Source organism: Rhinolophus sinicus, linkage group LG05, assembly GCF_036562045.2.
Source record: "Rhinolophus sinicus isolate RSC01 linkage group LG05, ASM3656204v1, whole genome shotgun sequence".
NCBI classification, from domain to species: domain Eukaryota; kingdom Metazoa; phylum Chordata; class Mammalia; order Chiroptera; family Rhinolophidae; genus Rhinolophus; species Rhinolophus sinicus.
This window is the reverse complement of record NC_133755.1, coordinates 147899272-147923082: the sequence shown is the minus strand read 5'-3', so window position 1 is coordinate 147923082 and position 23811 is coordinate 147899272.

Below are 23811 nucleotides of genomic sequence, written 5' to 3'. Positions count from 1 at the left end.
CATGGCTCTTGCTAATTGTATCTGTGGGGGGTCCCCTATTTCTCCCCCGTTTTGTATTTGTACTTGTTTTTTAAATGTGGCATTAGCACGTTCAACAATGACTTGGCCCTGTGAGTTGTAAGGAATATCAGTGGTGTGAGTAATGTGCCACTCAGCACAGAATTTTGTATATGCAGGGCCATTGTCTGTTTTGATACAATTACTATTTTACCGTTATTAAATCTGTCTGTAAAAACTGTAAAGCCTTGAGGAATAGAAGCCTGTCTGAGTTTTTTAGTTAAAATCCAATTAGTTTTCAGGAGAAACTGAAATAACTTATTTTTTGGATAATGATTGTCAATTATTTTTAAAAAGTCACTAATAGCAATTTGTCAAGATTTAGAATGAATGTTTAAATGTGTTATCATTTAAAAGGGAACCAGTATTTTACTTGGTTCCTGTCCATTTAAATGAAGCACCCTGGTGCGATTTCATGATATGAGTTTTGAGATTAACTCTACATAGCTGGGAAGTAACTTAGTGAATTTGTTATGTAAAAAAAAAGCCACTCCACCAGGTCATTTTGTTGAACAAGTACCGCTGTAGGAGAATGTGGAGTAGGGAAAATTAAGATTTGTAAAGGCAAACAAGGATCAATACGTTGAACTTGAGCATGCTGAATTTTTGTTTTTTTTTTCCCAACTAATTTTAATCTTTGTTGGCCTGAGGAGTTAGGGTGCGGAGGCTATCCAGTTGAGGAGGGCCCCGCAAAAGACCAAATAAATTACTGAACAATCTTGTAAATCTATAACTATTAAAGGCTAATTCTTTGGCATCATTGAAGGTTGTGGGAGCCCAGGCTGTAAAGCACCCATGGGCTCAATTATAGCATTGATAGCTCACAAATCTGTAAGCATTTGCCATTTTTCTGATTTTCTTTTTTTAATAACAAATACAGGAGAATCTCAAGGGCTAGTAGAAGATTCTATATGGTCTTGTTTTAATTGAGTTTGTATTAATTTTGTTAATGCCTCTAATTTTTCCTTAGAGAGGGGCCACTGTTCTATCCATAGAGGCTTATTGTTTATCCATTTTAGGGCTACCGGAGTCCATAGCTGTTTAACAGTGGCCTACATAAAAGGCTCTTGGTTTTCTGATTTAAATCCTTGTCCCTTACATCTTTGTTGAGACAATGGCTGAATAGGTTGAGTAATTTCTTGATTACATCTATCTAAACCTTCTCCTGGTTGATATCCCATTTGACTCATCATTTTTTGACTTTGAGGACTGTATTGTCCAGGTAGTATGTAAATTTTTTGTTTTTTTATTGTGTATGTAGATCTCGACCCCACAAATTAACTGGAATGTCTGCAACACAGGGCTGTAAAAATCCTTTTGTCCCTCTGGCCCAAGGCAGGGAAGAATGCAGACACTTTGGCACAAACCTGAAGCTCGGCCCACCCTAATTGATCTTGGGTGTTTTTCCAATGGCCACTCCCTAGCAATTGATCTTTGACAAGAGCCATAGTGTGAGCCTGATTAAGTCTAGCTTACCTTATACCCTTCTCCAAGACAGGAAGAACTGTGGCAGAGCCTCCTGAAGGAGGGGGAGGTGCGTGTGTGGCTGAAAGACAAGGATTAGCTTTTTTCTTTTCTTGCTGTGAGGGTGAATCCCATTCACCAGCTGTAACAGCCAGCAGCGGCAGATCAGGGAAGGGAGCTGAGGGCTCCAACGGGGTATATACTGTGGGAGCTTTCAGAGACCCTTCCTCCTTTTTCTCAGATTTCTGTACTTTTTTTTTTCTTTCTCATCAGTTTTAAAACTGACCATAATAATCTCCACGTATTCCAGATGGTTAATGGGAGAGAAACTCCTATATGATATAATTCATGGAGTTTTGTACCAACCTTTTCCTATGTTGTTAGATCTAACGTCCCTAAATTTGGGAACCAAAGACAATAAGTTTCAATTACTTTAAAAGCTCTTCTAATTTCTGATCTGACACTCAAGCTCCTCCACCTCAAGAAGGTGCTTGAGCAAACAAATACAAGGCCTATATTGGCTATTAACATTCCCCATTATGTACAGAGAAAAGGATAGAGAGAAACTTTCACTCTGAACAGATTCAGATGCCCGTCTGGCCGCGTCCCTCGCAGGACTTTCAGGTCTGTCTTGGCTAAGGTGCACCCGTATAAAGCCCAGGCCTGGTTAACACCGTCTGGCACTAAGTCACCATTTTGCCTTATGACTTAGACCACGGAACCGCAGATTAGGGCCCACATGAGCTCCGTAGCCGAGGCCATGAAGCTATACACACACACTCACACATTCACACCTTTGCACACAGAAAGAGAAAATTCCCCTTTTACCTTGGTTAAATTCTCCAAGAGTTACCCTACTTTCTTCCAGTAGTTGTCGCAACCTCTCACAGGCCTTGTGCTGTGAAACCTCTTTGAAACCTTTTTGTATTCCGACTGGAAGTCGGCCTTCCTTCTCGAGCCCAACAAGTGAGTCCCAAAAGTGGGCCTCAGAATCGGGCCCCACGTTGGGCACCATATGTCGTGTCCCGTGCCATGAGGGTTGTGGGGAGTGAGGAGGGCGGTGCAGGGTTAAGAAAAGACAGTAGCCATGAATAGAGTTTAAGCGGGGCCAAGGGACCTTCAGCCTCAAGGACTGGGCGCCAAATCGGGCCTACTCATTAGCTTTTATTAGTTATGTGGGGAAGTAAAGGAGATAAAGCTTGTCAATCTCAAGATCTGTGAATCCTATATATCATAATAGGAAACTGATTCAAGCCAATCACCCTTGCCTGCAGGCAGCTGAACCATAAGTCTCAGGATGTATGTACTCCCCCAAAGGACAAAACCTTTATGCATATGAATAGATGGAGGCACCCCATTGAATCTCTTCCCCTGCAGGTTGTGGGAAGGAATGCAGCCACAGAGGCAGAGGCTCTCCTTAGCTGGGGGAAAGTGGGGGGCTGTGCCCACCTCTATGAACCCTGTGGGTTCTCCTGTTGGTCCCCACTTGACTGTGTCTGGCTTGAGTTGTCCCCCACCCCACCCCACCCCGTGGGGAATCTTACTTGTCATTGGCTGACCAGCCATCTTTCTGGGGCCAAACAGGGAGACATAAGGTGCAAGCACAAAGGTGAAGCAAAGTCCCTGAAAGGATCCATCTCACAGACTCTCCTTTCTTTAGGGGCAGGTACAAGGAGACAGAGGGGCAGGCTGCTGCGTGGCAGCACATGTGTATCTGTTTATCCCACTGAGTCCTGAATATTTTGATGATTAGAGATTCCATTTCACTTACCTTAGAATTCCCAGTACTAGGAGTACTGACACTTAGTAGGTGTTTAAATTATATTTGATAAAAGAGAGAGTGACAGAGGGAGGGAGGGAGGGAGGGAGGGAGGGAGGGAGGGAGGGAGGGAGAGAGGAAAGGAGGGAGTGAGCGAGTGAGAGAGAGAGAGAAGAGGGGGAAAAAGAAGGAAAGGGAAAAAGGAGGGAAGAAAAATTCCTCAAAATTTAATATACTTTTGATATGCGTTCATCCTCACATTATGGATAAGAGCATGGACTTTGTAGTTAAATGTCTGAGTTGAATTCCAGCTCAGTTCTCTATTAGTTGTAAACCTTGAATATATTATTATCTTTGCTGTGCCTCAAATTTCTTATCTATAAAATAAATGTTAGTAGCTACCTGACAGGGTTTTTGTGAAGATTAAATGAATCAGCCCATACAAACTGCGTCTTAGATTTGTGTCTATTCATTCAATAAAAGCCATTGGTTTCAATATTGATGAATCTTCTCTGATACTGCTACCAAATAATATGTGATGACTAATCACAACTTCAGAGGTCACTGATTTTTTCAGAGGGAATTTTTGAGATATTTCTTGTAATGCATATTTTTATCAGTCAGGAAACTAATCTCATTAAGAGGAAGTTGTAAAGAACATGGTTATATATTTTGGGAAAGCTGTCTTTTGTTTGTAACTTTAATTCTGCTTATTGTAACATAGAACACTCCAACTTCATTTTCATTTTCACTATATTTTATAACAGTCTTCTTGGAAAAGAAACACCTTTCTGGGATTCATGGGAAAACTAAACCTCCCCATTCTTTACTGAGCTTTCCTGGGGATCACTGTAATTTGAAAATTAATGCAACACTGTGGGTCAGATACTTAGTTTGACTCCAACCCCTCTCATAGGCAATAAGTAAGATTTAATGAAATTTCCAGGATTTGACCAAATCCACAAGAATAGAATTTAGTACTGCCCAGTGTATCCTCTACTTTATAGATGCGGAGGCGTGAAGTCTAAGACCACCCAGCCACTCAGCAATACCACTTCTAGCACACAGGTCTCCAGATTCTCAGGTGCTCTGAGGTTCACAGAGGAAATGAAAATGATTGGTTGTTAAAGCTACATTTTCCCTCCTAATATTAAACTATTATCATTTTATTATTAAACATTTTTCTCTTTCTGCATACAAAAAATGCATTTTATACATTAAATATGAAGTTAAAAAATCAGTATTATAAGAGATAAAAACATGGTAGGAAATTTAAAAATGAGACATTACAACAGATGATAGCTTTCATTATTTAGATTTTTGTTTAATTCTTTCAAAACATACATATATGTTTTGACCTGGATTATTTCAGTGCACAGGATAATGCTTAGGATTACTTAACGTTTGTTTTAAGCAGTTAATGCTACCAACTACTGCAGTCTTGATTTAATGGCCAGGAACCTGTATCATTTTATTCTAAACAGCCACCAATGGTAATCTTTCAATTGGTCTGGCATTGACCCCTGATGTTGCCATAAGTCTGTCATCCCCTGATGAATATCCCAGGCTGTGCACATTCCACACAGGAACCCTAAGTGGAAGGTAAAACGTGCTCCATGACACTGTGACATTGTCTGGAGAAGGATGTTAATTCTTTACGAACATTCCCACGGAGAAACCTGACCTCTGTTCATCACAAACAGGAACTTTTTCTCTCTCTTTTTCTTTTTTTTAACCGGAAGCTAGGGTGAGAGAGGAAACGATGTTGATTTCTGGGAGAAGTGGTGTTGGAAGTCCAGTATTCCAGTTTGCTGGCTCTCGGAACAATTATGGGAAGCCCCACAGAGCATGTCCTTTTTACTCAGAATAATGGAAAGCACTTCCACTCCTCTGCGGAAACAGTAGTTCAAAGACAGGACACAGAGTCCCTAAACTCTGGCAGCTTTTAAATAGATTTTTTTTTTTTTTTTTTCCCTCCTCGCTGGTAAGCTGAAAGAGGACTCTCCATGTAGGTAAATTGGTGTGATATGGGTCTTGTTTATATTCCCACCATGCTATTGCCTTTGGAAATGAAACAGACTAGCCTATCTGGTTCCATTCATTTATTCAATAAATATATACTAATCACTTTCTCTGCGTTGAGCTATGCAGTTGGGACATAAAAATGCTAAGACACTCTCCCTGACTTCAAGAAGGATATAACCTAGACAGATACATAAATTGAAAAGTATATTTATCATTCTGGAAAACAGAATGATTAGGCAATATGAAATCAAATTGCTAGGAGCGGCCAGCCTTCCTCCTGTTTTCTATGCCCGAGAGAAAGTCTTACCAAAGCTCTTAAGGGCTTTGCAGTAAGTTGGAGGCAACACTTACCTCCAACTTATCATGAAAGCACACTACAGGGTGCTTTGCCACAGTTACAAGCAAAGACTTAGAATTAACAAAATAACATGAATGCATCTTTAAAACACATAATGCTGAGTAAATTGAAAAAGAGGAAACAGAAAAACAAAACTATAACAATACCATAGGTGTAAATTAAAATACATACACACAAAGTAACAATGCCCATTTACTATACAAATAAAAGGATATTGGAAACACATTTAAATAATGTCCTTTGATGTATGTGGAGGGAATTGGTATGAAGATGGACACTTAAAAGGGGTTAAAGAAATAAGTAAATAAGTAAGACAAAAGCGTTTTTTGTAGATTATTGATGATTATATGACACAAACTGAAGAGTGCAAATAACCCAATCCTTAACCAAATTCCTAAAGTGCATAAGAAAAGGAAAAAGATAACTACAGTACAGAGCAGTAAGTGTGCTTAGAATGAAATGTTATTGCAGAAAGGGTTAATAAAATCGGCTTTAGAGATCCAGGAAAATGTTTTGGATGAGATGACATCTTGAGAGCCTTAGACACCCAATCTCACAGCTGTAGCCATTTCCTCTGCCACAGCCTGGCTTGTCCTTGCCCTTGAACCTGAATTTAACTTCATAACTTAAGAAGCCCTCCACCTCAATAATATGGAGAATACTTCATCTTATTCATTCCAAAGTAAGTCAGTGGTTCTATGGCAGATTAGGAAACAATAATTCAAAGACTAGCTGGCTTTAGCATCTCACACCAATCTACATCATTGAGACAGAACACTCCATGCCCAGAACCCATTCTCTCAACTGTGGTTGCTTCCGTCTCACACAGGGATTCTGAGGTGTAAATCCATACCAGTTATCCTGTTCCAATTTTGTACTCTAGGCTCTTGCACTTTTTCATCTTTGTTTTTATTGTAAGACACAGCCCTGCATTTCTCTTCCAACAGCTAGGTCTCTGGTTTACTCTATCATGGTCTAGCTAGGTGAGATGAACCACTTAATTCCTTTGTCTCTCTGGTATATATGTTACCAGGGTCTGTCCAGAGTCTTCAGAAACCAGAATCCTGCCATATGCCAGCCACATAGCTAAGTCTATGTGTACCAGGTACACAGCTAATAGTGTATCATGAAGAAATCCACCTTTTCTGTCTTGCTAGATCTTTCCCTGCCTTCTTCCCTTTCAATATTTATCAATGTATAGTTTTTTTCACTATAGTGTCCTAGTGACTGCTCTGTCTGCCAGTTGGGCCTTTTTCTGGTATTGTGATGCTGGGAACGCCCACAAGTGTATTTGATACAGGCTGGTAGGAAAGGCATAGTGAAAGTGGTTGTACTGTGGGCCTGGAAGCCAGGCATCCTAGGTGCAAATTCAGATGGCCAACTAATTCACTGCACAGATATAGGAACATTATTTAACCTCAGTGCATGTGGATGGGAAGAGAAATGTTATGTCTTAGGACTCAGGGTTTTTCTAATCATTAAAATAATTGATAGGTTCAATGCGCTTACAGCAAAATCTAGCATGAAGCAAGTACTCTGGAAATGTTATCCACACTGTTATTATGTCCAGGAATTGATCTCCCTGGGAAGCTTGTCTCATTCTAACTGCTTCTGTTCTGGCTCTGGGAATGACCAGGGGAAAAAAAAAAAAAAAAGATGATATATATATTTTTTAAGTAAAAAGAATTGTTTTGAGAGGAATAAAGTACAGTATAGTGAGAACAGCCAGAAATCAGATTTCAGATGACCTAGGTCAAAGTCACAGCTGTCCCTTCCTCATGGTGTGGTGCTGGGGAAGTTTATCTCCCACAGCCCATTTCCCTATTCATGGAATGAAAATAATAATAACCTCTACCTTCCAGCATATTGGTGAGGATTCAGCAAGGTAAAGCTTGTGAAAATTCTTTTGTAAATGGTGTTATGCTAACGTGTTACTCTTGCCATTGTTATCCATCATTTGTTTCATGCTGCTAGAAACAATATCACAATACATCCTGTATAGTCAATGAGTGATAACCCTAGTTAAATATTCCAGTAACAAAGTTGGTCTTTTATGATGGTTAAGTCTCATAGTTTGAATTAACTGGCCCAATTCATTGTGACTCAACAGGAAAAAAATCAGTATGAAGCTAAGTTGATTACAAATATATTATCTTTTAAATGTGTAAAACAAGCAACACACACACGCACACACACACACATACACACACACAGTTTTAATGTTTCCCTTTTATTTCTCTCTTACAAGTTACTCTTTATCAGTTGGTAGAATCAAGGGGACAGAGAAACTCAGAAAAACGAAGACTTTCCTAGAATATATAATAGCCATATCCCTTAATGATTACAACAATCCTAGGAAGTAGAAGACAGAGTTATACCTTTGTGCAGATGGGAGCCAAGGGAGTGGGAATTTCCATCAATATTATCTGGCTGATTAGTGTTGAATTGACGGCTAGAAGCCAGGTGACTGGAATTTTACCCCATACTGAGAAGAAACTCTAGAGTTCTTTTTAATATAAATCAATAATAATTTATATTTATTAGCCCCAGCTTTTTGCAAAGCAATAAACAAAATATAGTTAGTAGATGTATATGTATTACTGTCCGGAGGAGATGGGGATATAGAGGAGGTTGCATTTCATGTAAATATCTGATCAAATATAGTCTTCCTCCACTGGACTATATTTCAATGCATTCAAGGATTACCACAGGTTCACTAAAAGACATTCACTCCCCACATAGATCTATATCTGGAATCAATCCCTGTGTCCTCCCATGCCCTAAGCCATTTTTGTCAGATGAACTTATGAAAACTAACCAATATGAGGTAACAGAAATGAAAATCATGGCAGCTCTTTAACATGAAGCATTTGTGAGTGTGAACCAAGGGCACTAGGTCATTAATCTATCAGTGTCTTTGCGGTATGAGTGCCGTGTATTTCCTTGAGTGCCCCATTTGGGTCTAATGGAAGGGAGGCTTTCAGTGAGGAAGACTGTTTAGGACAGTCAAGAAAAGCGACGTGGATAAAATGAATTGGTAGAAATCCTAATGATAAATGGAAACTCAGGAGGACATGATAGCAAAGGGAAAGAGAATACAAATCATTAGGGGTCTTCCCTACTTTTAACACTGAAGCTGTACTCCCTTAACTTTTCTCCTGCTGTTATCTCCTCAAAGTCCATGTGGATGATTTCTTGGGGGGAAAAAAGAAAAAAATATATACTTTTAAACTTGCAGAATTGTTTATAGATAGGTTATTTCTTAGGATAAAATGTTACTAATTTGGCTTTGTAATATTCAAGTGCGTTTATGCACATGATAAACTTTAATTTCCAACTGCTAAATAACACCTTTAGGTAATGTGTCTACGCTCATCCATTTTTATATAAAAATGAAGTAAAATGATGCATGCGTATGGATATTTGTTTGTCAGAGTCTATGCAATATTGAGTCAAAGACCCATAACTGCTTTAGAGATTCAATAAACACATCATATTCATTTTATCGATTTACTGAATATTTACCCACGACACTCTTGTTTAGAGTTTTGTTTAACTGTCACATTATTATTTTTTTTTCATACGTAAAGGTTTCAAATAACTGACGTGTTAAAGGCTGAACAGTGCTTTAGCTGAATATTAGCAAATAGGAACAATGGCAAATGGGAGTTTCTTACATTCGTAAAAAAAAAAAGGTGACTGACTCTGAAGCCAGACCATTTGTGTTCAGTCAGTCTCTGCCACTTACTAACTTTGTTAGCTTGGTTAAGCCTCTTAAACAATCTGTGCCTCAGGTTCCATAATTGTAAACTGAGAATAACAATAATATCTACCTTATAGAATTATTATGCAGAATGAATGAGTCAGTATTAATAAATAGTTTAGAACAAATCTTAACATATAGGTCTAGTAAGTCTTAAATTATATATATATATATATCAAATTTGATCAGATATAATCTTCCTCCACTGGAATATGTTTCAATGAATTCAAGGATTACTTCAGGTTCACTAAAATACATTCCCTCCCCACATAGATCTATACCTGGAATCAATCCCTGTGAGGCAAGAACCATATATATATATATATATATATATATATATATATATATATATATGTATGTATATATGTATGTATGTATGTATGTATACATATACATATACACACACACACACATATACACACACACACACACACACACACACACACACACACACACGAGGTCAGACAATTAAGTTCGCGAACTCATCCTAGAAAAAGTGCTGCATACCTCATTGCTGAATATCACTATGGTCACCTTTGAAGTACTCCCCTTGGGAAACTATGCACCAATGCCAGTGCCTAGTCCACCCTTCAAAGCAATTTTGGAACTCTTTTTCTGGAATGACCATCAGAGCTGTCATCGTATTATCCTTGATATCCTGAGTGTCATCAAAATGTCTTCCTTTCAATATTTCCTCTATATTTGGTAAAGAAAGAAGTCATTGGGGGTCAGAGCAGGTGAATAGGGAGGGTGTTCCAATACAGTTATTTGTTTACTGGCTAAAAACTCCCTCACAGACAGTGCCGTGTGAGCTGGTGCATTGCCGTGATACAAGAACGTGATACAACATGAATTGTTGGCGAAAAGTTCAGGTCGTCTAACTTTTTCATGCAGCCTTTTCAGCACTTCCAAATAATAATCTTGGTTAACTGTTTGTCCAATTGGTACAAATTCATAATGAATAATCCCTCTGATATCAAAAAAAGGTTAGTAACATCATTGCAACAAGTTTACAAAGTTAATTGCCAAACTTTGTATATACGTATATGAGTATATGAATATATACAAAGTAAGCATTTATATGTGTGTATATATATTATATACGTCAATATGTCAATAAAGAGACTATGTCATCAAATTACTCAATATGTTTTACTGAAGTTCAACCAGTGATGAGCCTATGCATTTATTAGTGCTTAGTCGCTTTTGAAAATTGGTCTTTCAAACACTAATTAAATAGGACATCTAAAAATTTCTGACTTTTTGTTATACTTACTGTTAAACACTGAAGTTTAAATTTAATTCCTTATTGCCAAAATATAATATCTAAAGTATGGATTTAGATATTATCTTAAAAAAACTTGAACTGGACAAAGTATTGAAAAATACAACCTTTAACTAGTCTTAAAAAAGTTTAGTGAAGTAACAATTGTAGTGTGGTTTAGTGTATAGGACATAGGAATGAGTTCCTGTATATTTTATGTCCTTTTAATGGCACCCAATAATCCACTGTAAAAGCGAACAAGTTCTCCCTCACCTAAATCTATTCAGCCACCGACATCTCATTCCTACATCCGGAATATTTTGAATCAGTCTCTTTTTTCCTCCAGTTGTTCTGACACTTGGCCGTTCAGATGCTGATCTGTGAATTACTTCAATAATCACTTCCCTCCAATCCATGCTATCAAGTGGTCACAATTTATTTTGCTGATATACTAATAACACAACTTTGTCACTTTAAAAATTCCAGTGTCTCCCTGTTGTCTCTAAAGTACAAAATCTAAAACCTGTAGCATAGTATTCAAGCTCTACCAAAAATAAGCTCTAATTTACTTTTTCCTATTGTCCCATGACGCTTTCCTCCCCTTCATGCTCCTCCCCAACCTGTCACTAGATTAAACTAGTCACCATTCTTTGAACAAGCCATATACTCCTAATACCTCAATATTTTTCACTCATGTTTCCTCTCCTTCTGATGCCCTCTTTCTTATACTGAATTTAAAAGAATCTTGGTTGAACTTTAAAATCCAGTTTTAAAAGACTGCCCCTAAATCCCGTCTGAACTCCCATATCACTTTGCATGTACATTTCTTACAACAATTTGTGTTGTAATTGATTGCTTCATCTATTTGTCTTCCCTACTCCCTGTAAATTCAAAGGGCCAGGCATGTCATAAACATCTTGTACCCTCAGAGTCTATACTGACTTTACTCATAGTGGAAGTTTAATCAGGGTATATGTGTGTATGCCTTTGTGTCTCTGGGTGTTTTAATAGAGTGCCACTTTCAGCTCTGAAGCTGACTGGATATATCTCTTTAGATGACTCTCTTAGTTCTTTTAAATTATAAAGTTATGTAATAGGCCCTTTCTGACCCTATAATTTTATAATTTATAAAAAAATTACATAAAATAATTGCAAATATACTGAGAATAAAAACACTGTATAGAGTTAACAAGTATAAATGTTCTTATGTGTAAATGAACCAGTATTAACATGCTTCAAGTAATTCCTAAACAAGCTAACACTAAATAAAGATTTCTTCATTACACTTTTTTAAAATTTGAAGCCCTTCCATGAACTTATTAATAAATGTGATAAAAGGAAATAAGTGGGGAAGGAAAAGGGGGACTCTATGAAATAGTGAAGAGACTGAGAGTGCAGATATCAACCAGAGTGCCACTCTAAATATTCATTTGTAGGATGATTGGATTTTGATTAGGATGAAACTTGCATTTGGAAGGGGTGGTCTAAGGACGCTGTGCTTCCACATTCAATAGGATGCTGTCTGTAATTAAATGAGATATCAGGGAAAATGATCCTTAAAAGCGATGATTAGTATGATTGCTAAGTATCTTCTTTCCAAAAAGGCTACAAACATTTTTAAAAAGTGCGTAATTTTTTGTTTGACTTGAACTGAAAGACAGAAAATAAATTATAAGGAGTTACAAATGTCTCCAGATAAAACTCAGTGAAATCTCCATTAGATTTTCCAATTAAGATAGGGTTCATAACAACAGCAAAACATTTTCACCAAACCACAATGAAATTTTAGATGTAGAAATTTTTAAAAATCTCGTTTTGTGATCAGAGCCAAAATATTATAAATGATAGTTCAATTGAATACACTATTGTTAATTATTATCATTACCCTCAAACCAAATGTAACCTTGTCCAGAGGAACAAAGTTGAGTTCAAGAGTGTTTCTTTGTATTCTTCTCCTGTTTTCAAAGCATTATGTTAATTACATTGAAGAATACTAAAAAACTGGAGACTGGACATTGACTCCAGGGAAGACAAAGGCAACACACAGACAACAAATAGACAACATAAGCAAAGCCAAAAATAACATACCACAAACACTCCACAAGTGCCAAGTAATACAGAGCCGGGAGCTGACCTCATAGGAGGTAAGTTAGTCTGGGAAGGCATCTAGGAGAACAGGAGCCTCTAGCGAAGTCTTGGAGGAAGCAAAGCTCAGGTCATGCATCTGAGGAATGAGGGCCTTCCAGACAGAGCAGCAACTTTAGCAAAACACATCCAGAGGTAGTGCTGGACCAGATGTGTGTGGAAGATGCAAATAGCTTGATTAAAGGGAAAAGCCTCTGAGATGTGACTTGGAAAGAGATAGGCATGGCAGGAATTCATTTGGAAGATCCTCGGATAAATTAGCATTTAGTCCAAGCAGTGTAGGAGAGCCAGAGTTTATAAAATAAACTTTTCATCTCTGCATTTCCATAATCAAGAATGTATTCTAAGTTCCTTCGTGGATATTATTGCAGATTTCAACTCCTTGGCCTAGCCTTCAAAGTTCTCCAGAGAAATCTGAATTCTTATCCTAGCATTCAAGACCCCTCACGATATGGTCCCAGCTTACTACTCCAATCCTAAGCTCTGTTTCCTATATAAACCTCCCATGTAACCATAATGAAACTAAGTATAGCTGAGGACCTTTCTTGGTATTCTTTTACACAAGAGTATGCTTCTTACTATTTCTGCCATTGCTCTCCATTTCCACTTCTGCTCAAAATGCCTTCCTCCTCTTATCATGGTGGGTCCTCTCCATCCTTCACAGTCCAGCAGAGTTCAGCAACTTCCATGAAGCCTTCTCAGCCTCTACAGCCCAAAGTGATTTCTACCCCTATGGCACTTCTGTTTTTATTGTTTTTAACACCTATGTAGCATGGAAAAACTGAACTTAATAATTATTTTTACATATGCAAGTTATGTGTATAGTTGTATGTGGACTTATACATAGATAATAAGCAACTGGAGGATAGAAAGTTCTGTTATATTGTTCATTTCTTACAATGCCTTATACATTTGAAATATCCAGTGAAAATTAATATATTGACTTCTTAGGATATAAGAGGATTTAGAATAGAACTGGATTATTCCTGACTTTTAGTGTTTTATCTCAGCATTTTGTTCTTCTCCTAATATACCATATTTTATATTTTTAGTCCATATAAATAGATTAAATGAGCAAATGATAAGATGGTAAAGTGGAAGAAGCACAGGTTCTATAATTAGACAGATCTAGGTTCAAATCTAGCTCTTTCTACTACAAGCTTTGTGACAATCTTGGGCCTAGTATCCACCCCCCTAATTTGTATTTTCCTCCTTTGTCAATGAGAATAATAAATATCTAACGTGCAATATCTTTGAAGGATAGCATGCATAAGTCTAAGCATTCAATAAATGTTACCTATTAAAATTTTCCACCTGAATTTCCGCATTAATCATTGAATGTTTATCCTTCAGTAGAGAAGCCTTCCCGCACTCAATTTACCATTAAACTTTCCCCACATATCTTTAAAATAAACACTTTACCTTTTAATAGACTATGTCTTCTCCTTCTTCCTTCAAAATATCCCTATTATCTTAAGGTTCACATTATCATGTTGCACTACTCACTACCCTCCTAGATGCCATCACCTACTGATATCCAGGTCATTTTTTTTTTTTTTAATTCACTGAAAACCTGAGCATCTAGCTTACTTTCTTCCTCCTCACTACTATTATTGTCATTATTTTTGACAAGCCCTCACACCCTCATAGAAACAGACCTGATTTCCACCTCTCATTTCTTTGATCTTCTCTCCAAAGCTTTATTCCCTTCACCCCAGCGTGGCCACTGACTCCCTTGCTGATACATCACAATGTGGCATGTAGTCTCTGAAACACTGATTCCAAACAACTCATTCTGACCAGTACTTCTTATTTTTCCTGTTGAATTATTGTGAGTCTCCCACTCCAACAATGATTTAGTTCCACTGGAACCAATTTCAACTGACTCCACCAACAGCCCCCTCATGCCCTCACTTTCCTCCTAACCCAACACAGATTTCATGCTTTCACACTGAGATCACTCCTTTGCACACATCCTCAATTCTTTTGCCCATCTTTTCTTCTATTGTAATGTCTTGCAAAACCCTAAGTCAAGTACTATTTATCACCTACCAAAGTAGTTGAAAATGGCTAGAGAGAAACACACAATCATGCTTAGATTTTACTTTAATTTTGTGACCCCAAATCTCCTAGGAGCATTAAATATCCCTAGAAATTTCACTATACTTCCCTGGCAAAATTGCTCTTCCACTGTCTAAAATAAATTTATACTATCTCCTCTCTCAGCCTTTCTTACCTTGTTTCTTACATGACTGACAAAATAAAAGTAATACAACAAAAATGCATCTTCTGTCAAATCTAGCGATCCTACTGCATCTGTGTTTGTAAACTTTGCTCTTTCTCCTGTTACACTGGATGTTGCTAGGGCCTGCAAATCCCTCCTCTTGCACACTATATCCCATCTCCTCTTACCTAATCAAGATCCTATTGCTACAGTTATTTCCCTCTCATGCCCTGTATCATCATTTCCCATTTTATATTACACACATAGGCCTATTCCTAAATATATTTGTACATGTAAATAGATATGCATACACTCAAATTTCCCGCTCCTGTTCCATTTCTCTGCTCTACTGTACAGAAAAGCTCTCTAAAACATGTGGAATACTTCCAGAATGCAGAGAACCACTAGAGATTTTTGTGTTGGCGGGTGGTGTGTTCATGTGAGTTTAATAATGCAAAAACAAACATCACTTTGAAAGTTGTAAAATTTGATTTTGATATAAAGACTAATGTTTTTAATAGAGATGAGAAAATAATGAAGTTGTTTAAAAATTAATGGAAGTCAACATGTATGCAAAATAAATTTAAGGAAGAGGGAAAATAGAGAAAGAGACACAGGTGAGCAGAAACAAGGTAATGACAAGCAATAGAAATGAGGAACATTAGATGAGCAAGCAAGACTGTAAAAGGAGATCAATAGGATTTTGTGTTTAAATATTTACATTCAACACTCATTTGGCAAATATTAATTCAATGTCTAACATGTGCTAACTTCTGTTTTAGGCACCGATTCAATGTAAACAGGGAAATTAACTCTCTGTATTCATGGAGATTCTAATGTGAAACAGTAATAATAAATAAGCATGTAAATAAAAATATAATTAAAAATAGTGGTAAGTAGTGTGAAGAAAATGCAGCAGGTAGGAAGATGGAAAATTATAAGAGGAGTAGGTAGTTTACATAAGGTATTTGGAGGATACTTACCTAGGAGGTGGCTTTTGAATAGATACCTGAAAAATAAAAAAGATTGACATATGCAAAAATCCAGAGAAGAAAATTCCAAAAAGAGGTAATATTAGAAGTATAAATAATAATTTGATTTTCTTTTCTTTCTCAGTACAACAGGGAAGAAAGTAAAAAAATAAAATGAAATAAAAAGTAAATGGCATGATCTCATTTATTTTATTTTATTTTATTTTATTTTATTTTATTTTATTTTAATTTTTTAAAGATTATATTGGGGAAGGGGAACAGGACTTTATTGGGGAACAGAGTGTACTTCCAGGACTTTTTTCCAAGTCAAGTTGTTGTCCTTTCAATCTTAGTTGTGGAGGGCGCAGCTCAGCTCCAGGTCCAGTTGTCGTTGTTAGTTGCAGGGGGCGCAGCCCACCATCCCTTGTAGGACTTGAGGAGTTGTACCGGCAACCTGGTGGTTGAGAGCCCACTGGCCCATGTGGGAATCGAACCGGCAGCCTTTGGAGTTAGGAGCATGGAGCTCCAACCGCCTGAGCCAGTAGGCTGGCCCCTCATTTATGTTTTAAGCAGATCATTCTGACGGTTGTATAAAGCATAAACTATAAGTCAAAGTGAAAACAAATAGGCAAAAAAAAAAAAAAAAAATAGGCATTTTGTGTGTGTAAATATACTTATTTATATATACTACATGAAAGTCTTAATGATAGTCCAAGTTTGTCCAGTTTCTTCTTTATATGGTTAAACACAGCTGTTTGTTTATAGAGGCTTTTTGAGTTTTAGTTTAAATTCCCTTTACTCTAGATCAAAAGTAATATCCCTCTCTGTTCTGAGTTTCCAAAGTGCATGGTGTTCACATACTCATGTGGCCCTTTCACACATTATATTTTATTATTTATATATTTCCCTCTGCTGCTAAATTACAATTTCCTAGAGTACAGAAACCTAGAGTACAGATTTTAGGCATGACTGCATCCTCTATAGTGGCTAACAGAATGATATATTTATACTAGTAATCACTATATTACATATTTGATCCATGATTTTCTTTTTTTACATTTTTATTATCACATTTAACACATTTGTCTTAGATTCCATGGCTTGAATTTCTGTACAATATATCTATTTAGGGCTATATGAAAGGAACATTGATCTTATCTTCTAACTTGATGGCTTGGATTACAGTTGCTATCACATTGAGGGACCGAGTATCACATGACCAAGGGGGCAGGTTCTAGAGCCAAACTCCCTAGGTTCAAAATGCCAACTCCTGCACTTACTGGCTGTGTAACCTTGGGCAAGATGATCAACATGTTTTTGTGTCTTCATATTTAACAAGGGGATGATAATTAGTAACTACTTCATAGATTGTTAAAGAAATTATTTAAGTGAACTTATATAAAGCTCTTAAAACAGTGGCTGCAGCATGGAAATCACTCAACAAATGTGAGTTTTAATTAGTCTTCCAACTTCTATACACAAATATTACTACCTTCTACAAAACTACATAAGGGAAAACCATCCCCACTTGCTGTTTCTATTGGGATAATGGAGTTCATGTTTTGAGGACAGATAAATGTTCTCTAGCATGTATATACCTAAAGAGTGCTGTATACACTGATCTGCATCCCAAGCTCTTACTTTCGGATTAAAAGCTGGAGCTCAGTGGTGTTTGATGGATGGTACTTGACAGTAAAAGGATAGGCACAAAAGATTAGTCAGCTCCTGATGCTCACGTTAAGGCTGACAGTTTTGAGAGCACACAATTATATATTCACATCAGCCATTGTTCATTGTTCAAATTAAACTCCTTAAAATTAGATTCACTCCCTTGAGAATGCTCAACTCTAAACAAATAATGAGGTCTTTTCTTACGTTAGCATTTGTTAAAGGAGAGTTAGAGATTTGACAGAAACATTTATCTTCTTCCCCAAGGAACAGGTTAATGGATGTGTCTCTCAGGATTAAAAGCAATTAATACCAAAAGACAAATGGCTGAAACATGATCATACTAATCTATAAGAATTATAAATCATTTCAGAAACTCGAGTCAAGATTCTCATGGCAAAAACCCGTCCTTCAGGGATTGTTATTAGAAAATCATATATTCTTCTTTTTTATTTCTTAATATGGAAGAGCATTTTTTAATTTTGTTTTTGTTTTACATAGTAAATAAATAAGTCTCCCAGTATTAGATGCTTTAAAATAATTGTTCCCAGTTTAGATTTTTAGTTTGCCTTTATGAAATGAATACCAATAAACTATATGGGTTGCTCCTTTCACAGAGCTGCGACTTGGAAAACTGAGGAAATTCACTTCATTTTTCCTTTTGATCCCAGGTTAGTACTAAGGTATCTATTTTCATTAATGTGTCCCTCAGCCAGCCAGAAAGGAGACTTTTTCAGCCATCTACACTGAGGCTGGACATCCTCTAAGTAAAAGGAATGGTTAGATTGATCTCAAACTAAACAGAGCTGTAACCAGATTTTAAGAGGAAAAGGAAAAGGAATATGTTGTGTATCATTTCAGTCTAGAAAAAGAAAATAATAATAAGGAGGTGAAGAGAGATGGCCCAACAAAGAGATTCCCAAACATTTTTGACAGTACAAAACCTTTTTGCTATTTGATTATGTAATCATCTTTTTTCTGTCTCTACTAGCTCCTTTCTCATGCCCTAGAAAACAAACAAACAAAAAAGTATGTTAAATTATATCCCGAACTTGACAAATTTAACCAAAACTATTTTGGTTTGAAAAAAAAAAAGTGTGGATTTCTAATAGCATATACACTAAACTGAAAACTTCTTAGGATGTTATAAATCCAGGGCCAATGATTAATATTCAATAATCAGAGACTTATTGTGGAAATCTAGCAGAGCTAAGGGTTTGAATTCACTGAAAAGAAGTGAAATGTATCTGCCTGTCTTTCTACCTGTACAAAAATGTTAAGCCTCATCTTTATTATGATTTGGTTCTCAGAACCAACATGATCTTGATTTTAAAATCACTCTATTCTTTCAGCAAGAGAATAATCTATAATTATAGTTATAATTATAATTATAGATTATAATTATAACTATAATTATAGATAATCTATAATTATAGATGAAAATATCTCAACTTCTTGCCCCCAAAAAGCTACTGAAGTTGTCTGAATCATCCAGTTTTTCACATTTAATCTTCCTCATATAAATCCATACAGCAAAATGCTATTTGTTTATCTCATGTAATCAAATTGCTGCGTCATTACAGGAGACCAAGGATTATTAATATTAATGAACCCTTAGGCCCAGGCTTGTGAAATCTGAACTGTGTATATGTGTCTTCTTTTCTAGTAAATAGGCTTTGCAAATAGCACTGCTAGTCTGCTAAGAGTCAACTCAAGAAAATATCTGAGGGTGTTCATTCTGATGCCCCTCAAAACCCATTTTAACCTAGCCAGTACAGACAGACATGCCTCTCATTTCTCCTGCTCACCCCACCCTTAGGGGGAAAAATGCTTAATTTGTATATTTAAGATAAATACTTGCAGTATTAGGCAAACCATATGGATGCTGTTATTTGTCTTCAAAGAAAGATTATTACATTTTTATTAATCCAAAATCTTTTGTATTACCTGCTTAGCCTTTTACCTTAAAATCTCTTTTGAAGACCAACAAGCCTAATTCGTTCCTCAGATCTAACCAAACACAGCACAAATTACAGTTCCCATTGAGGAGGATTTAAATGGAGATGGCTCTTTACTCAGTCTCTCTTTGTGGATTAGACCACAGAAAGCTTCCAGGGCTAAATGTAAAACACATTTGTTTTAGAGTTTGCCAAGTCGGGTATTATTTTTCAATTTTAGTGTTATTTGATTTCTATGTAAAAGTGTTTTTCTGTCTTCACTTTGCTCCTCGAAGCCCATTTACTTCTTTCTGTCTCTAATATCTATTTTCAGCAAAGACAGTGAAAAAGAATGGGAAATTAGAAATGGCTCTGCTTTCGTTTAAAAAACATTTTGGTTCTTTCTATAAAATCTAATCAAAAGCTTCCTGCATTATTACCCATTGTACCCCATTGTAATGGGCACTGTATATATTGTTTATGGAGCTATTGGAAGCAGCCTGAGAAATTATTCAAATAAAACTTGGTGGTGGGAAGCATGTTTTACTACGTGTTTGCATGGAATGAATGCAATAGCATTGCACTTGCTGACCTCAATACTGCCTAAATCGATCATTAAAGACAATCTAAGACTTCTTTGGAGCTGTATCATTTCTTTTCCTCAAAGGATTAATAGTGCTTTCATAATTTTGGTTTCATTTAGTTTATAGTGTCCTTTATCTTAGGAGATTGACACACGTAATTTGCTCTTAAGTATAGAGGATACTCCCGGTAGCCTGGCCTGGTGAATATTAAAGTTAAGCCATGTGATTTATGCTGCAAAACACTCTTACCATAGATTGGGGATGCCACTATACCATCAGTCTGAAAGCCCAAACTGTCAACATGGTACATTTTGCTTCATATCAAACCTCAGGATATTTCAGTCCTTGTCAATGAGCATTTGCCCAATTGAAAAATTATGAGACAGCACCTTGCAAGAAAGATTACTAATGGCCCTAGAATAAAGGCCCACCCAACACCTTCAATTACTCATAAAGCTCCTTTAAAAATTCACTGAAAGCTGTCATCAGGGCATGCTTAAAATTTCTGGAAAGCACCATTTACTATCCACATTTTAAATTAAAAATCTTCAACAAATCTGCAATAATATTTTTTTTAAGATACCAATCTCATATCGAGTGCTTACAAGGGTACTGCACGATGATGTGAGCTTCATATATATTGATTCATTCGACCATCTCCGCAACTCTGTGAGGTGACTGGTACTATCCCTACCTCACAGGTTTTAGAAACCTCATAGGAAAGTTTAGTAACTTCCTTATTTTCATGTGTGCCATCATGTTCACAAACGTTCACAAAGAGTTCAAAAACTCTTCTTGTGAGTTTTTTTTTTTTACCTGTATATAAGATAGGGACAATAACACTTGTAAAATTTAAAACCTTGTTCTTGTCAATCAGAAAACAATACCTTCAAAATTGGCATACAGAGAACTAGGAAAAATATAAATAGAAATAATTTTTTTCTAATGGGTTTATGGAAATTTATTTCAGCATATCAGCCTCCAAATTAAGCCATGGGTTTTAAAAAGGATATTATTCTCTAAACTCCTCTGTAAGAACAAGCCTTAAAGTCACCGTCTAGATTACCATTATGATAACGTTTGATGAACATCAGAGTCCCATTTAAAACACCTTATCTCTTCTTTGAACCCTCATAGTTTATAACAAAATCACCATTCTATAAAGACTTATGTTGGAGCTCCCAAAAGCATGATAGGCAGAGCAAAATTTTGCAAGAAATCCCTGACAGATAAGAATGGGACATGATAAGCCCTGGATTCTATACCCATTCTTGTCATGGCCTACTATGGAGACAAAAGCAAGTTACTCAACTCATATGAGCCTTAGGTCTGGGAGAAAGAAATTGAACACAGGTTATTACTGAAGTTTCTTCACATTCTCTAATTCTAAGTAATTCTTTCAGTGACTGTAAAGAGACAATGGGTGGACCATATGGTGGGCAGCAGTCAGTGTCGGGGTGAATCTCTTCAGTATAGAAGTAAAGCACATGTAACAAAAGGGCAGTCCACATGGGCTTAAAGACTTGGCATGGTACCTCTAAGTGCTGGGGAAGAATGCAGTTCAGTTTTGCAGTTCTATTTATACACATATAATAACATCTTTAAAAGAACACTTCAGAATTCTTGTGAAGAACAAGTAAAAGACTATTTGTGATCTTGAAGGCAATATTCAAGGAAAAATGTATATTGTTCTCAGATTTTTTAAAAATTTCAATGTTTAACAGTACCTTTGACAAAGGAAAATTTGTGAATAACATGGTATGCAGCTGTGTATGGAAAAACTAAAAATGGAACTGTAATTTGGTCTTAAATTAGAAACACATCTGAGTTTTGTTAACAATTTGAGAGTGATATTAATTTGTTTCTTTCACTCCTTAATTGTGTATATATGTGTCAGAGAGAAGAGAGGAAAAAGAGACGGAAGGGGAAGAAAAAGGAGAAAGAAGAGGGATTAAAGACAGGAGAGGGAGAGAAAAAATATATGACAACTAAATATAGACATCACAGTTCATATGTGCACTTCACTCTGTTTACAGTTAAGCTCTCTAAGAAGGGCAGAAGTACTTTACCTCAAAAAAGAAAATTACTGAAGTCCTTTCAAAATCAACTAAAAAGGCAGCATGTTTAAGAGAAACCTATGACTTCTTAGCTGTATAGTCTAATAATTCTCCAGCTTTTCTACTGCTTTCAATAACAGACACACAAATACAAAACTAATGAAAACCATTAGAAAGTTCTGGGAGATATACAACTGTGAAAAATATACCAGACTAAATTATAGAATCTAAGGGCATAGAATGCCCTTATTCTTATTACCTGAGCTCAGTAATGGTTATTGAATGGCCATGAATGTTTCTCCTTTAGACCATATCCAACTGTGAACAGGCCAGCTTCCCATTGAGATTCAAGGACGTTATATCTATAGCCCAAGGACAATTTCATGGTACTAATCTACGCAATCTAACACATTCTCTGGGAAGTGTATTTAATGCTAAAAATATGAGCATGGGTACTCACATATGCTCTTGAAGTCACACAAAATCAGAAAGAAAGAAATTAAGAAATGCGTTAACCTTTGTCACAATCTCAGATTTTATCAAATTAGTCCCTAAATTACTTCTCAAGTCCTAAGAATTCCAAGTTGACTCCTTTTTGTTCTATTTCTAAATTGAGGGATTGTGCCACAATAAATCTGGAATGTTAATTTGCATAAGAATAACCCAGAAGCTTGTTAACAAGGACAGTTCATTAACCTCATCCATTTGATTCTGATTCAGTAGGTCTGGGTTGGCACCCATGAATATACATTTTTAATGAGCACTCTAGGACCTGGAGTCTAGGAAACTTCATAGACTACACTTTGAGATATGCTGGATGCTTCATTTCTAAGATTCCTTCCAGCTATAAAGTATTTGGACCTTGTATAACAGAAAGTAGTAAACAGGGCAGAGGAATATACACAAATGATGATATAAAGGAAGGACACATTATAAAAATAAATGAAAGACTCATTCATTCATCAACACATATTGCCAATGTGCCAAGGACAGTGCATGTAACTGGTGATAAAGAAATGAAGGGGAGCTTAATTTGCTGGAGGTGACAGATAATGAACAAATAATTATGAGGCAGTAATGTAAGTACAATAATAAAGATGTGTCTTCATGGAAGGGGAGAAGTAAAAAGTGATCAACTCTGTCAGAGAGGAGAATACTTGTTGGATTAAAAAGAGGTAAGGATAAATAAAAATCTTAAAAAAGAAAAAATAAATAAAAATCTTAAAAAAGAGAGAGAAATGAGGATAATCTAGAGTGGATTAAGAAAGAAGCAAAAATAGAGAAAGGAATCAAAGCAACTAATGACACAGAAAGAGGAAGAGGAAAGAAAAAATAGGAAGGCATCCTATAGAATTAGACTGCAGTAGGAAGATCCTATGAGAAATTGACAAAGATCGAATTCTTCTCTACATCCATTGATTCAATGTATCTATAAGGCTTTAATCTCTTTTGCCTTTTTCTCTCAAATTTTTTTCTACTAAACTTTCTGCTACTTTCTATTTGAGTTTTGTCTACATAAGAAATATCTAAACCTG